The following is a 14,898-nucleotide window of genomic DNA, read 5'->3' as shown; positions in this document are numbered from 1 at the left end:
AAGAAGTAGAATTCAGACCTCATAATGTAGTATTTTTCAAATAATAAAAAACAAAATGCAGGGCTATTCCACATATTTAATAAACTTACTAAAACTCCAATTTAATATTACTTAGATGTAGAAATACTACAAAAGTACACTTCCATCCATAAATTAAAACACAAAAATCAATGTTCACATGATAAGTGAAGATGCATGCAGTTGACCTGAATGTTTCTCTCTACCCAAAACTGTGATGAATTTATCCAGCATTAACTTCTCATACTGTATTTGTATTTATTGTATTACACAGTTGGTTTACAAGTCGAAGCATGCTTAAGAATAAACTTAAACACACCAATCAGAATATGACCTATACATTAATACAACAAAATAGTTTAAGTTTGCAAGATTTGTGTGAAATACTCTTCCTCAGTGAGTCAGTTTTGCCTATTTGCAGCTTATAACTCCAACTCCTAACTGTAATACGGTTTACATTTACAGCAAAATCCAGTTCTACCACGCACTGAACAACACTCAATGTTACCAAATATGGGCACCAGTGTCACTATGCATCAACAATATATTTAGAAAGCACAGGACAAATGTGGTTCACAAATGATAAGAGAAACAGATTTGAGCAAAAATCCAGTCATACACAAAAGGTGCAAGGTAATTTAAATGTCTAATAAAACAAAACATCCTGCTATAGTATTAATGACCGTACTAGATTATTAAAAAAAAAAAATTAAAAAATTAATCAATTGTGTTTTTAATTACGAGAGAAGTACAGTATGTCCTAAAAGGACACAGCCCCAAATTAACCCATTAGAGGGGCTACAAGAAACATCAGATTACAAACATAGTCTGTTTGATGTAGTTACACTGGGAATATTACTAACAAACAGTTGTTACTATTTTATGTATTTTCTTAGTCTTATTTACCAATTCTTCCTAGGTCTTTATAGTTGCACTGCATGTCTGTGATCTCTCCAAAGGTTAACACTACTCAATGCCGTGGACTGTCACAGCTGTTACAAAACATTTTTCATTCAAAGAAGTACTTCATGGTTTAAGATGTATTTTTGGATCCACACGACAAATGGAGTAACGCCAGGGCAATCCAGTCCACAGTCATAGTCCAACCCAGGTACAATGCAGGAGTCTGCCCAGCAGTGGACAATAGGTCCAACACAGAGCTTTGTCACGCACACATACACTAACTTGCACATCTTTTCAGAAATGGAAGAAACACATACTTGGTCCCTGGGACAAAAATACAAACTCCACACAGAAAACAAGCAGGCTGGATCCATGAGACGGCAGTGTTAACCACTGTACTGACGTGTGAAAATTGCTTTGTTTGTTAGCAAGCTTTATTTCACAAACATACTGGAACATGGAAAAAAAAAATTCAATAGTTTAGCACTGAGGGACTTTTTTTATATTATACATACATACACACACACACACACACACACGCTCACAAACACAATCTGTACATTTGCACACAAAAATAATTATACAAAAAAGCCTTTACAGGAAACAACTAACAGGTTAACAACTTACAGGTTTTCTGCAGAATTGGAAGTTAATGAAGTCATGAAAGTTAATGCAAACAATTCCAACAGGTGCCCCAGCTTTTGCAGATTCCAAACCCTCTATCTGTATGTAGGAATTGTTTGCATCAACTTTCAAAACTTCATTAACTTCCAAAGCTGCAGAAAACCTGTAACTTGATAATACATTACGCTGTTCTCTGAAAACGGCCTTTTTGTATAACACTGTTACATTATTTTTCAGTTTTTGGTAACCTAAATGTTTTTCTTAAAACTTCAGGCAGTTTACCATTTACCTTTTGACCAGTAGACCCATTTACTTCTTTCACATTTTGCTTTGTTGCAATCTTGTAGTAAAATTATTTAAATAAAATTTTCCCCACCCCAAGTAACACAGTAGACCCATTTACTTCTTTCACATTTTGCTTTGTTGCAATCTTGTAGTAAAATTATTTAAATAAAATTTTCCCCACCCCAAGTAACACTAAATATCTAAGAAAGACAAAGCAAAAACAGGATTTTAGAAATGTTTCAAAAGTTATTAAAACTATTATCAAATTGACTCAGGTATTTATAACCTTTAGTTAGCACTTCATAGGATTAGGATTTGCTGCCATTCTTCTCTGCTGACCTCGAGCTGTCGTGCTGGATATTGGCTGGCAAGGGACAGCTATTTTCAGGTCTCTCTGGAGATGTTCAATTGGGATCAAGTCCAGGCACTGGCTGGACAACAAGGACATTCTCTGAGTTATCAGGACATTTCTGTACAGTAATCCCTCCTCCATCGCGGGGGTTGCGTTCCAGAGCCACCCGCGAAATAAGAAAATCCGCGAAGTAGAAACCATATGTTTATATGGTTATTTTTATATTGTCATGCTTGGGTCACAGATTTGCGCAGAAACACAGGAGGTTGTAGAGAGACAGGAACGTTATTCAAACACTGCAAACAAACATTTGTCTCTTTTTCAAAAGTTTAAACTGTGCTCCATAACAAGACAGAGATGACAGTTCAGTCTCACAATTAAAAGAATGCAAACATATCTTCCTCTTCAAAGGAGCAAATAAATCAATATGGCTGTTTGGCTTGTAAGTATGCGAAGCACCACGGCACAAAGCTGTTGAAGGCGGCAGCTCACACCCCCTCCGTCAGGAGCAGAGAGAGAGAGAGAGAGAGAGAGTTAGAGAGAGATAGAGAGAGACAGATTAAAAAATCAATACGTGCCCTTTGAGCTTTTAAGTATGCGAAGCACCGTGCAGCATACTTAAAAGCTGCACACAGAAGGTAGCAAAGTGAAGATAATCTTTCAGCATTTTTAGACGAGCGTCCGTATCGTCTAGGTGTGCAAACAGCCCCCCTGCTCACACCCCCTATGTCAGGATCACAGATAGTCAGCGCAAGAGACAGAGAAAAGTAAGCTGGGTAGCTTCTCAGCCATCTGCCAATAGCATCCCTTGTATGAAATCAACTGGGCAAACCAACTGAGGAAGCATGTACCAGAAATTAAAAGACCCATTGTCCTCAAAAACCCGCGAAGCAGCGAAAAATCCGCGATATATATTTAAATATGCTTACATATAAAATCCGCGATGGAGTGAAGCCGCGAAGGGCGAAGCGCGATATAGCGAGGGATTACTGTATTGTCTTTGGTTTATGTGTAGTGTCATTGTCCTGTTAGAATGTAATCGGCTGCCTCAGTCTGAAGTTCAGAGCATTCTATAGCAGGTTCTTATTACGGATAGCTCTGCACTTTGCCCCATTCAGCTTTTCCTCGACTCTGTCTAATCTTCCAGTCTGTGCAGTTAAAAAAATTCCAGTGTGATGCTGCCACCACCATGCTTCACCACTGGTTTCTTTCATACATTGATGCAAAACTTGGCTTCATCAGACCGGATAATTTTGTTTTTCACAGTCCCAGAGTCCCTTAGGTGTATTTTCAGAAACTCCAAGCAGGCTTCCAAATACTGTATCTTTAACTGAGGAGAGGCTTCGATCTGGCCACTCTGACATAAAGCCCATCTCGGAGTATTGCAATGATGGTTGAACTTCTCAAAGTTTCTACCATCTCAGGTAGGTTCTCTGGAGCTCAGCCAGTGAACATTGGGTTCTTGGTTACTTCTCTCACAATTGCTCAGTTAGGCAGGGGGGCCATCTCTTGGAAGAGTTGTGGTTGTTCCAAACTTCTTCCATTTAAGAATTATGAAGGAAACTATGTTCTTGGAAACCTTCAATGCTGTAGGAATTTGTTACCTCCCCCGGATGTGTGCCTCTAAAAATCCTCTCTCTATAAATCTCTGCCGGCAATTCCTTTGTCATTGTAAATTGTTGTGTGTATCATAGTAAAAACAAGTGTGGGACCTTCAATAGACAAGTGTGCATTTTCAGTAATCATGTACAATCAAATGACCACAACTGGATTCAAAACAAGATGAACAATCATATCTAAATGATGATCAATTGAATAGGATGCATTCAGGGCAAGTGTCATAGCATAGTACTTGGGTTAATGTAATATTTCAGTGTTTATTTGCGTTTTTTTTTTTTTTTTAAATAAATTAGCAGAATTTCTAAAATCCTGTTTTTGGTTTGTGGATGAAAAATATAAATGATTCTAGCAAATACTGCTAAATAGCAAAATGTGAAAGAAGTTAAGAAGGGGTCTGAATGTCTTCAGAGTCCAATGAATAAAAAAAAAAGACAACAAAAACCATCAGTGATACCCTTTAAATATTTTGAAAAGAGAATGCACACACACCATAAAAGGGCAACAAACAACAAATGAGCAAAAAAGTAAACAATTTCTGAACATTACTCAAGTATAGGTTTTTCTGAAGAAGGCTCAAGTGTTGTCTTCAGGTTATCCTTAAACAGAAAAGTAAATTACCTATCTACACTAATTAGTTTTCAATCTACGGCACTAACACACACTTTTAATCAGCAAAGTATTTAACTAGCTATTCTTTCCACTTTATGAACAAGACTGTGAACCAAAAAGTGAGAAATGAGTAAAACTGCACAAATTAGTCAATAGCAATAACTTCAATGGCAATAACTTTCCCTATTAAAGATTATCTAACTTTCCTTATTAAAGATTACCTGTAGATATACTGTAATATAAACTTAAGTACAAGAAAAAAGTTTAGATGTGAACTTTCATTCTTAAGACACAATTTAGCACAAATGTTTGCTCTACAAATGACATTTCACTGCTGACAATATTTATTTACACATATGTATTTCTATGTAATCCAAGGAAACACCTACCCAAAAAAATCTTTGGGTACTATTAATTTATGCACCATCATGTACATGTGCCATCAATCTCTCTCTCTCTAGGCCCACCTCATAAACTAACTGGCATGAAGCTGAAGTCTTCACCAGCAGCAGTGACAAGGTACAAAACACTGGACACATCCAACAGTCCCATGACCACACCCACATGCTAGATACTGAACTGGTGTGCAAGCTCTACTATGCTGCTCATACTGCCACTATGATGCTGAAATAACTTAAATTTAAACTTAAATTTTAAAATTGTGTCAACATGAATAATTATTGGAAGAATATGAGCTCTTACCAAACAAAAGCAAACACATTTGGCTTCAATGCAACCGCTTAATTATTCACACTAGATACTTTGTAGAAAGTTAAGCTGCCGCCTCACATATAACTCTCTCTTCTAAAAGATGTGTATTTGTAAGTAAACGCTCTAGCCATTATCACTATCCAAGAGGTCACATACTTTTTCAGTAGTCTCGCTGAAGCCACACATATAACACGCACGTCTAGAGACGAATATGAATGAATTTTCCTTAAAATGGAATAGGAACAATTAATACACACAATCACATTTTTAAACCAATCCAACAACCCCTGAAAGATGGTGCTCACAGTAGGGGCAGTGGTTTTGAACAGTAAAGAGCAATATTGCTCTCGTAAACCTAAAGAGGCAGATAGAGAGCAAGCTTCCGATGCAATGGGAAAAAAAAATACAAACGTGTCTGGCATGCGTAGAGAGCACATTGTTTATTTTTAACATATGAGCAATCTTCTGGAAAGGAAAAACCTTTCTGTAAATGAGAACAATAAGTTGTTGCAGATGCTGTGTGTGCTCTCTGTTGTTCAGCGTTACGACTATAGTGTAGAAGTCAATGTAAGCTTGAAAGAATTGGCAGCTATATTCATAAAATTATGCATTTGAGATAAGCTGTGTGTCACACCCCATCAAAAGGACTGCAATTAAGAGAGCTGAAGAGCCCCAAGAGATGCAGAGTTCAGTACTCAAAACACCCGAACCAATAAATCTACTAAATGACAACAGTAAAAGCATGGACAAGGCTACATTCACATTCTGACTGTACATCTAAACAAGTAAATAAAGGAAGTTAAGGACTGTCTAAATGGAAATTCAAACATACCCTGCCATATAGCCGCAGTAGCTATAGTATAGCAGCTATATAGCACATAGTACTAAATTGGACCAAAATGCTTATCTAAACTCTATATGCTGTTGTTATGACATATAGTGATGCAACAGTCAAAATGACAGAATCATAGCAGACGGAAGTACCTCTCAAACACAGAGCCAAGTAGCTTTGCTGATATGCACGTGTCCTTGCGCTACTGAGGTTCTGAATGGCTAACAGGAATTTTAGCATTTTATTTTCTCGCAGCATCAAGTCTCTTGTTAAGTTTCTTTTCTCTCTCTTGCTCAAATCCCAGCAGTTTAAAATGATGATACTGGAGAAATTAGGGGCAGGTTTTAAGGAATAAGCCTCGTGGGTGTAGTCTTTGCAGGAGTAGATTTTGTTGCTGCTCACTACAGTTGTCCCCAGATGTGTACTCTCGTTTGAGAATCACATTTGACCCTGCGAAATACTTGTTCAGTGAGCATATCTGGATTTTTTTCAGAAGAAATTACTCTGCATTTTCTAAAGAACCAATGATCAGATTATCAGATGCTGCAAAATACTTCAAGTCCATCAGTTTATGTTTCACTTATCAAGCGGACATCCATCCAAGAAAAACATTGAAAATGTAAATCTTCAAATTAGTAGACATTAAAATAATTGCATACTTAACTGCTCATTAGGCAGTATGCCTAATAATGTTTAGTACTGTGTCTTGCCGTCTTGGTTGTATGAAACTGTGTAATATTGCAGGCCTGGAGCAAAAAAATTACCTACCACTTTATTAACTAGTACAAAAGTATGTGAGCTACACTCATATCTGAACTCACCTGTTCACCTTTCTTTGTGTAGGCCTAAGCTTATTCATTATGATTTTTTCTTTAAATTCCTTTTACCCTCTTAATCTTGTTTTCCATTTCTACATAGGAGGACTGAGGCTAGTCATGAGGCAAGAACATGCAAAACATGCAGTATGTAGGTCTGTAAACCCCATTTTCCTCCAATTCTATTTTATTATAAAAGATTGTAGAGAATGATGCTGCTTAGTGATATGGACTGATTTTAGCTTTGGTTCTCATCACCCATCTAGTGACAGCTGTGCTGCTTCGTAAATGTGTTGAATCATACCAGGTAGCAAACTCTAAAAACAGTATGCATGTGAGCAGTGCATGGATGTTTTGTGGGCTGTACAAAGTTCATGCTTCTGAAATGTGCATTGAAAACACTTAAGGAAACCTGTGTTGCTTTTTGTCAGGCTTTGAAAACCTATAACATAGGTAAGCCATAGCTAATGAAATAAACATCAGCAAAACCTAGAAAGGATTCAGATGAGTCAAAGTGTGGATATTTGGAGTTCTTGTGAGGGAGAGTAAAATGGGCGTAGAGTAAGACAAAAAAATTAAAAATACGGGTAATTAGTTATATAGTGAGAAGAATTAAAACAGGCTGAGGTGGTTTGGGAACACTTATCTCTCAACTATAAAGATGTTTTAAACCACCAACATTGGTATATCTAGATAATGACTTATTTGTCAGGTTTGGGATTTGTTTAAGTCTGTTAGGCTGATAATATTGCCAAGTTTTAAGATGGGTTTTACTGTTCTTACCAAGTCTAAGAGACACCCATGCATGTCTCTAAAATGTGGCAACAGGTCCATTAGATGGCACAGTACACCAGTTATACTTAGAACTACTAACTGGGGGTTGGGTGCTGCTTGACAATAACAGTCAGGATCAGGATACTTGAGACACTGGATACACAAAGATTGATAGACAGACTTAAAGCTAAAGGATATTTAATGAATGTTATAGAACTGGAGGAAATACCATAAACAAAACATCAGAATTACATAACCAATGACTTCTAAACCCATTAAAAATTGTACTCCAACTAAGAGATCAACCCTGGAAGGAGAAAAATTAATCACGTTACAAACCCGTACAAACTCCCATATTTATTCGTAAGGGTCAAGATTTACCACCAACAGACCTTACACTGATGTCTTTGAAAGTAGGTAGAAAAAGGCAATATGCCAGTACTGGGTCAGTAAACAGTAATACTGTATACCCAATTCTGTACCTTCATTTTAGCATTGTTACTACAGGAAGCACTGATGCCTCAAAATTACCAGCGGACAACTGCAACAATAACAGTCTAGCTTTACCTCTTGGCCAATTATGGTGGATTTACAATAAATATAACTCAGTAAGATGAATCTGTGAATCTGTTAGCTGGATGCAAAAAAGCATCTGAATACATTGACATAAAGGAAATGTTTGATATGTTATTTCCTTACAATCATGGTTTATGTTAATTTACCACATGAAATCATGTTCTGAAATTCAAATATTTTTAGAAAACAAAATTTAATACTTGGCCTGTTCTTGCATTTTGAAAGGTACCATAAGTCCAACATGAAAACAAAAGACACAATATTTAGGTTATTTCCACTTTAACATGGCAATTTCTGACTTAAGAAAACATGCCTTCCGTTTTTCTAAGGCATGTTTGCAACAACAAAATAAGCATTACTATATTTTATCACAGATTCTTAGTACTATTTTCATGTGGTAAGGACAAGTTTCCCACTAACTTGTCCACCCACAGTGACCATTCTAGTTAGAGGCTCACATTTTCCACTGGTGGATCTAGTCTCACCATTATTTAAGGCTGCACATTTTCCTCCTTTTTTCTCTCCAAATCTGTTTCCTCAAGCAATATTCTGCCATGGCTTGTTACCAATTATGTGCTGCACAAATGTGTGCTAACAATCTAATACTGCAGATCTGCCATCTGCATCTGCCAGCAAACCATTGTTTGTGATAAAATGGGAGTGTTGCTGGTTCCAATTTTTTTTTCTCTCCCCTATGCCAGTTACCCAGATATTTTGGTGCAATTCTGGAGCACATACTTATCACTAGAATTACCAAAGCATAGGAAAAAACTTGTAAATCCGGCCCACCTTAAATCCCGTTGCACCTCAGTGTCTTTTCTCTCGTAAATGTGCCAAGCAAGACAAGCAGCAAGCAGCCTACTATTCCAACCCCTCAACACTGCAGAATGTGCACAAAGTTCTCCCACCTCATGCTTTGATTATCTGGGAGTGAAGTTCTGGAGTTTTACAACGAAAATAATAGATCATTATTTGGAACACATGCATTTCATGTGTGTTCTGTTTCTACAATAATCTGTGTAAACACATTGTTAATACATAAACATTTTTCATATTTTAGCAATAAATGACAAAATGTAGGCATAAACTATATAATGTGTGAATCCTGAAGTCCAAAGATCAAATAAATGCTTTCACAAAAGGTTCAAAAATGATACAACAGTTTCCGTGGCGCAGCAATAAGCTCAAGAGTCCCCCGGATCGATCCTGACTGCCTTGTATATTTACCGTTTTGAGTAGTGAGCTGCTCTTATTGTTAAAATTATACAATAAACACATACATTTGGCTTGCGTCTGTAACAGCCGGTGCACATTTATAGTACTTGTAAAAGTTTTTTTTTTTTTTTTCTTTCACTTTTATTCTCTCAGTCACAATCACGATACATGCTACTGCCCCCCCAGGGATCTGACACTGTTAGTTTTTATTTGAAACTGGGAATAACTGTAGATGGAATGGTGTTTTCAGACAATGGAACTGGACATTCTCGGATCTGGATGGATAAACGCTGACACACAAACGCTGGTGAATCTGCCTTATTTGTATCTCACTGTCACTTGATTTTTTTATATTCAGTTTTATTGAGTGTTCCTACTCACGCTGAATTAGTATGCACCTTATGGTCCATGATGTCAAAGCCGCACTGACAAAAAAAAAAAAAAAAACCAGAGACATAGGTATATTTGGAATTATTCACTTTATGACCTGTATTAGTACATTTCGGAAAACATTGTGGCACGGATGCAACATTATTCATATTCATTCGCATAACGTCTTGCGGTTGTAATCAGTGACCGTGTGTTTTTTTTTACTCCAGTCTTGCCAGTCTCCATATGTTGCTGTATGGTGGTGTTTCTTTTGCACTCCAGGACATGAGGAGGAAAGAATAGTACAGAGAGGATATTCCTACATTTACAACATGTGTACCGGTTGCAATGTACAGTAATCCCTCCTCCATCACGGGGGTTGCGTTCCAGAGCCACTTCCGAAATAAGAAAATCCGCGAAGTAGAAACCATATGTTTATATGGTTATTTTTATATTGTCATGCTTGGGTCACAGATTTGCGCAGAAACACAGGAGGTTGTAGAGAGACAGGAACGTTATTCAAACACTGCAAACAAACATTTGTCTCTTTTTCAAAAGTTTAAACTGTGCTCCATGACAAGACAGAGATGACAGTTCAGTCTCACAATTAAAAGAATTCAAACATATCTTCCTCTTCAAAGGAGCAAACAAATCAATAGTGCTGTTTGGCTTTTAAGTATGCGAAGCACCACGGCACAAAGCTGTTGAAGACGGCAGCTCACACCCCCTCCGTCAGGAGCAGAGAGAGAGAGACAGATAAAAAAAATCAATACGTGCCCTTCGTGCTTTTAAGTATGCGAAGCACCGTTCAGCATGTCGTTTCAGGAAGCAGCTGCAGCTGCACAAAAGATAGCAACGTGAAGATAATCTTTCAGCATTTTTAGAGGAGCGTCCGTATCGTCTAGGTGTGCGAACAGCCCCCCTGCTCACACCCCCCAACGTCAGCGCAAGAGAGAGAGAGAGAGAGAGAAAGTAAGTTGGGTAGCTTCTCAGCCATCTGCCAATAGCGTCCCTTGTATGAAATCAACTAGGCAAACCAACTGAGGAAGCATGTACCAGAAATTAAAAGACCCATTGTCCGCAGAAACCCGCAAAGCAGCGAAAAATCCGCGATATATATTTAAATATGCTTACATATAAAATCCGCGATGGAGTGAAGCCGCGAAAGGCGAAGCGCGATATAGCGAGGGATTACTGTATACACTTCTCTGTATGCTGTGGTTTCTATTACACACCTGTGCGCTCCTGCTCTCACTGAATAAGCTCATGCCTTCTGGACCATGATGTCAATGCAGCACCGGAGAAAAAAGACAATATATGTGACCGTGAGATACAAATAAGGCAGATTCCCCAGCGTTTATGTGTCAGCTTTTATGCATCCAGATCTGAGAATGTCCAGTTCCATTGTCTGAAAACACCACTCACATCTATGGTTATTCCCAGTTTCAAATTAAAACTAACAGTGTCAGATCCCCTTTGGGGGGGTGGGGGAGGGGGGGTTGATTTACGATGGTATGTATCACAATTGTGACAGAGAATAAAAGTGAAAAAAAATGCTAACTTTTACAAGTACTATAAATGTACTCTGGCTGTTACAGACACAAACCAAATGTTTGTGTTTATTGTATAATATTAACAATAATAGCACTCACTACTCAAAATGGTAAATATACGAGGCAGACAGGATCGAACTGGGTGACTCTTGATTACAAGTCAGCAATTCTTACCACTGCGCCATTGAAACTGTTGTTTCATCCTTGAACCTTTTGTGAAAGCATTTATTTGATCTTTGGACTTCAGGCTTCACACATTATATAGTTTATGCCTACATTTTGTCATTCACTACTAAAATATGACAAAATGTTTCTGTTTTAACAATGTGTTTACACAGATTATTGTAGAAACGGAACACACATGAAATGCATGTGTTCCAAATAACAATCTATTATTTCCATTCTAAAACTCCAGCACTTCACTCCCAGATAATCTAAGCATGAGGTGGGAGAACTTTGTGCACGTTCTGCTGTGATGGGGGGATGGAATAGTAGGCTGCTTGCTGCTTGTCTTGATTGGTACATTTACAAGACAAAAGACACTGAGAGGTGCAAAGGGATTTAAGGTGGACCTGATTTACAAGTTTCTTCGTAGGCTTTGGTAATTCTAGTGTTAACCACATAAAGAGTGATTTGAGGTGCACTCAAATATTTTTTTTTTTCCAAAATGCCAGCTTACATAAAAGTAAGGCCATGTTGCATTGGTCCTTCTAGCTTTAGAAAAGGTGCCCATCAGCATCAAGCAAAGGAAAATGACTATTGTTGCAGTTTCATACTCGGTTGGGTTTACAAGTGTGCCACTCTGCAACACTGTGTTCTTAACCAATGGATTGCCCCATCCATTATGTGGCATCTTTTTCCTCCACATGGAATATGATGCAAGTGGTGCACCAATTATTCCACAGTGTATGAAACTCATGAAACACAGAAACTCTGGGTTGGAACGACTGTAACATGGGCTAATTTTCATGTACTACACTCTGTACCGTTAGATTTTACATAGTCTACAGCGTGAGATTCACACTTAAGTGGAAGTTTGCTGCACGTTTGTCAAGCATACACAAGTTCAATTAACTTTACACAAGACAAATCTGAATTGATAGAAAATGCTAAGTCTTGGCTCTTTAAAAAAAAAAAAAATCTAAGGACACCTGCAAGCCCATTCTAAGTTCAAAATGTTATTTATTTCAAAACACAACTAACCAAATTCACTAATTTAGTCCCTTATAAATCCACTTATTTAATCTAACGGAACTGCACGGAGCCAGCATCCATTTACCTACAAGTCCAAGGCAGGACATAATCCTTCAAACATTACCTAACAAGTATATTTTTGAAATCTGATAGGAAAAATGTGGGCATTGTACTGTTTTCTGCAAGTGTTCCTGAAAGGATCCTGTAATTTGAGGCAACGCTTCTAAACATGTCAAACTGAATAATGAAAGTTCTCAACACATCACACCATAAAATTCCAGCCCAGTGTAACATGAATGTTATATGATAATTTCTGAATTAGGTCTTCACAAATGAAGAAAGAAAAAACTACAATGTTGTAAGGATAAATATGAACCAAAACAGGCAAAGTATCATCCTTTTTCAAAAGCAAAGCAGCTTTACTGCCCGATTTCAGAAAGTAATATCACAGTTTAACCTCATCTTGCCGTCTTAAATATATAAATGTAGTTACTTTAATTGAATGACAATCCTATGAATGTCATAAACATATTAATGAGATATTGTTTGACAAAAATAATACTGTTAACCTTTCTATGGAAATCAAATCTTTAAGAAGTTAATTAAGCCTGGCTAGTTACCCAAGTCGATATGATCTTTACCATAAATTCTAATGAAAATTCGAGAAATTTTCTACTTTGACTATTTGTAAAGAATGATGAATGAAATACATAAAAACAGTTGTAAGTGAAATGAAAACCTGTTAAAGCTAAGTTTCTTACAGTCCTACAGGAAAAAAAAAAAAACTAAACTAAAACGAAGGCAAAATGTGTCAGTAAGCCATCATGCAATAACTACTAAAGCATCTTCCAATCCAACAAAACTATTTCTGCAGACAAGTTTCAAATATAAAAAAATGTACAATTCCAAAAAATTTAAATACTATTGTGTTCTTAACCACAGATATTTCAAGTTAAAAGAAAGTAAGACTGACTCGTTTTTTTGTATATAAAAATGTTGTACACAGTAGTTTTACAAACAGCATGGCAGGGTCAAGGAACCAAAGGACTAAACACAATATACAGTACAACATATGCATGTCATTAAATGTATATCACTGCATTTAAAGCACTTGTAAAATGTACAAAAACTACAATTTCTCAACAAAAGGAAAAAATAAGTCAGTTATCTCAAAATATACTACAAACCTCAGCTTCTCCAAAATGTGTCACTCATATGAGCCATACTGATAAACAAAAACATTTCAAAAGTTATGCATAAATTTAACAATTAAAGACAAAAATACTATTCGGTTGCTTCACTGGAGAAGAGATAACAATAAAATCCATTTAGTGTTATTGCACACTGCATTCAAGGCAAGTGCTGTTGACTGGAGATACTGAATATTTTCAAATTAATATTGAATATTCAAATTGAAATATACATCTGAACAAAGGCAAAACCTGAATATGTGTGCAACAGTACCAGTTGGTCATTTTTTTGAGTATTTGAGCATGTCAATCATTCCACCATGTGCATTACCCTTAAATTAAATTAATACATTCTGCACTGCGCGACTATAACAGCAAAAAGCAGCATAACATCCAAGTAGTTGGTTGACTGACATAATAACCCCTAACATATTGCTTGCGTGTACTTTTTTTTTTCCCCCCCAACTAACACACATTGAAAGCAATATCACCTGTGATACAAAGCAACCAGTTTCTACAAAATTACCGTTTGTTTACTGCTTAGTAATAGAAAGTTGAAGGTCAGAGTACTTTACATTTTTAATGTATTAAAAAATATTTTTTAAAATATGGTTCCAATACTCAGATTATACTCATCAATTCAATGTTAAATCAGCTACCTAGCTTAACAGTACTATTGGTTAATGAAGAGAGCTTCTAGATAATGTTTTTGCACCCTGGCTCAGATCTGAAACCTTGCGGAATAAAATTCAAACATGAATATAGTAAATAGTGCTTAGTAACAGTGGTTTTAAACTCGAAAACATCACAAAGAATATTTTTATGCGCCAACTGAGCGTCCCAAAAAAAGAGGGAAAACGCAGTCAATATAGTATTTTTGATTTAAAAAAAAAAAAAAAAAAAAAAAAAAACGAGAAAGCAAGATTATTCGTGAGTTCAAATTTAATAATATAGAATTATGTGTAAGAGTGAAAACTACTCAAGAATACGACTAAATGCGTTCTTGTACACGTAAAGTAAAAGTACATTAACTTTATACATTGTGTTACACGGAGAACAAAACCTGTCTTCCTTAGGCACCAGAACCCAGTTTAATAAGCTAAGGAAAGAGTGGCAACATTTTGGAAACTCGTCCAGCACTTCGTGGTTTTAAAACATCTGGGCTTCGCTGTTATCATCCTGTTAAAGTGAAACCGGTTCTTTACGCAAATAATAATTAATCTCCACCAGAACACGCACCATGGGCAGCTCAGCACAT

The 14,898-nt window shown here is 36.8% G+C and overlaps 1 protein-coding gene across 2 annotated transcripts in view; it reads right to left on the bottom strand.

The window, feature by feature from the left end:
• The window catches only part of cpne1 (copine I), a 62,847-nt gene that overhangs the window by 47,233 nt on the left and 716 nt on the right, over positions 1–14,898 (bottom strand). The gene's annotated exons all lie outside the window — the stretch shown is intronic.

Source organism: Erpetoichthys calabaricus, chromosome 10, assembly GCF_900747795.2.
Source record: "Erpetoichthys calabaricus chromosome 10, fErpCal1.3, whole genome shotgun sequence".
Lineage (NCBI taxonomy): Eukaryota > Metazoa > Chordata > Cladistia > Polypteriformes > Polypteridae > Erpetoichthys > Erpetoichthys calabaricus.
This window is presented reverse-complemented; position numbering and strand designations above follow the sequence as displayed.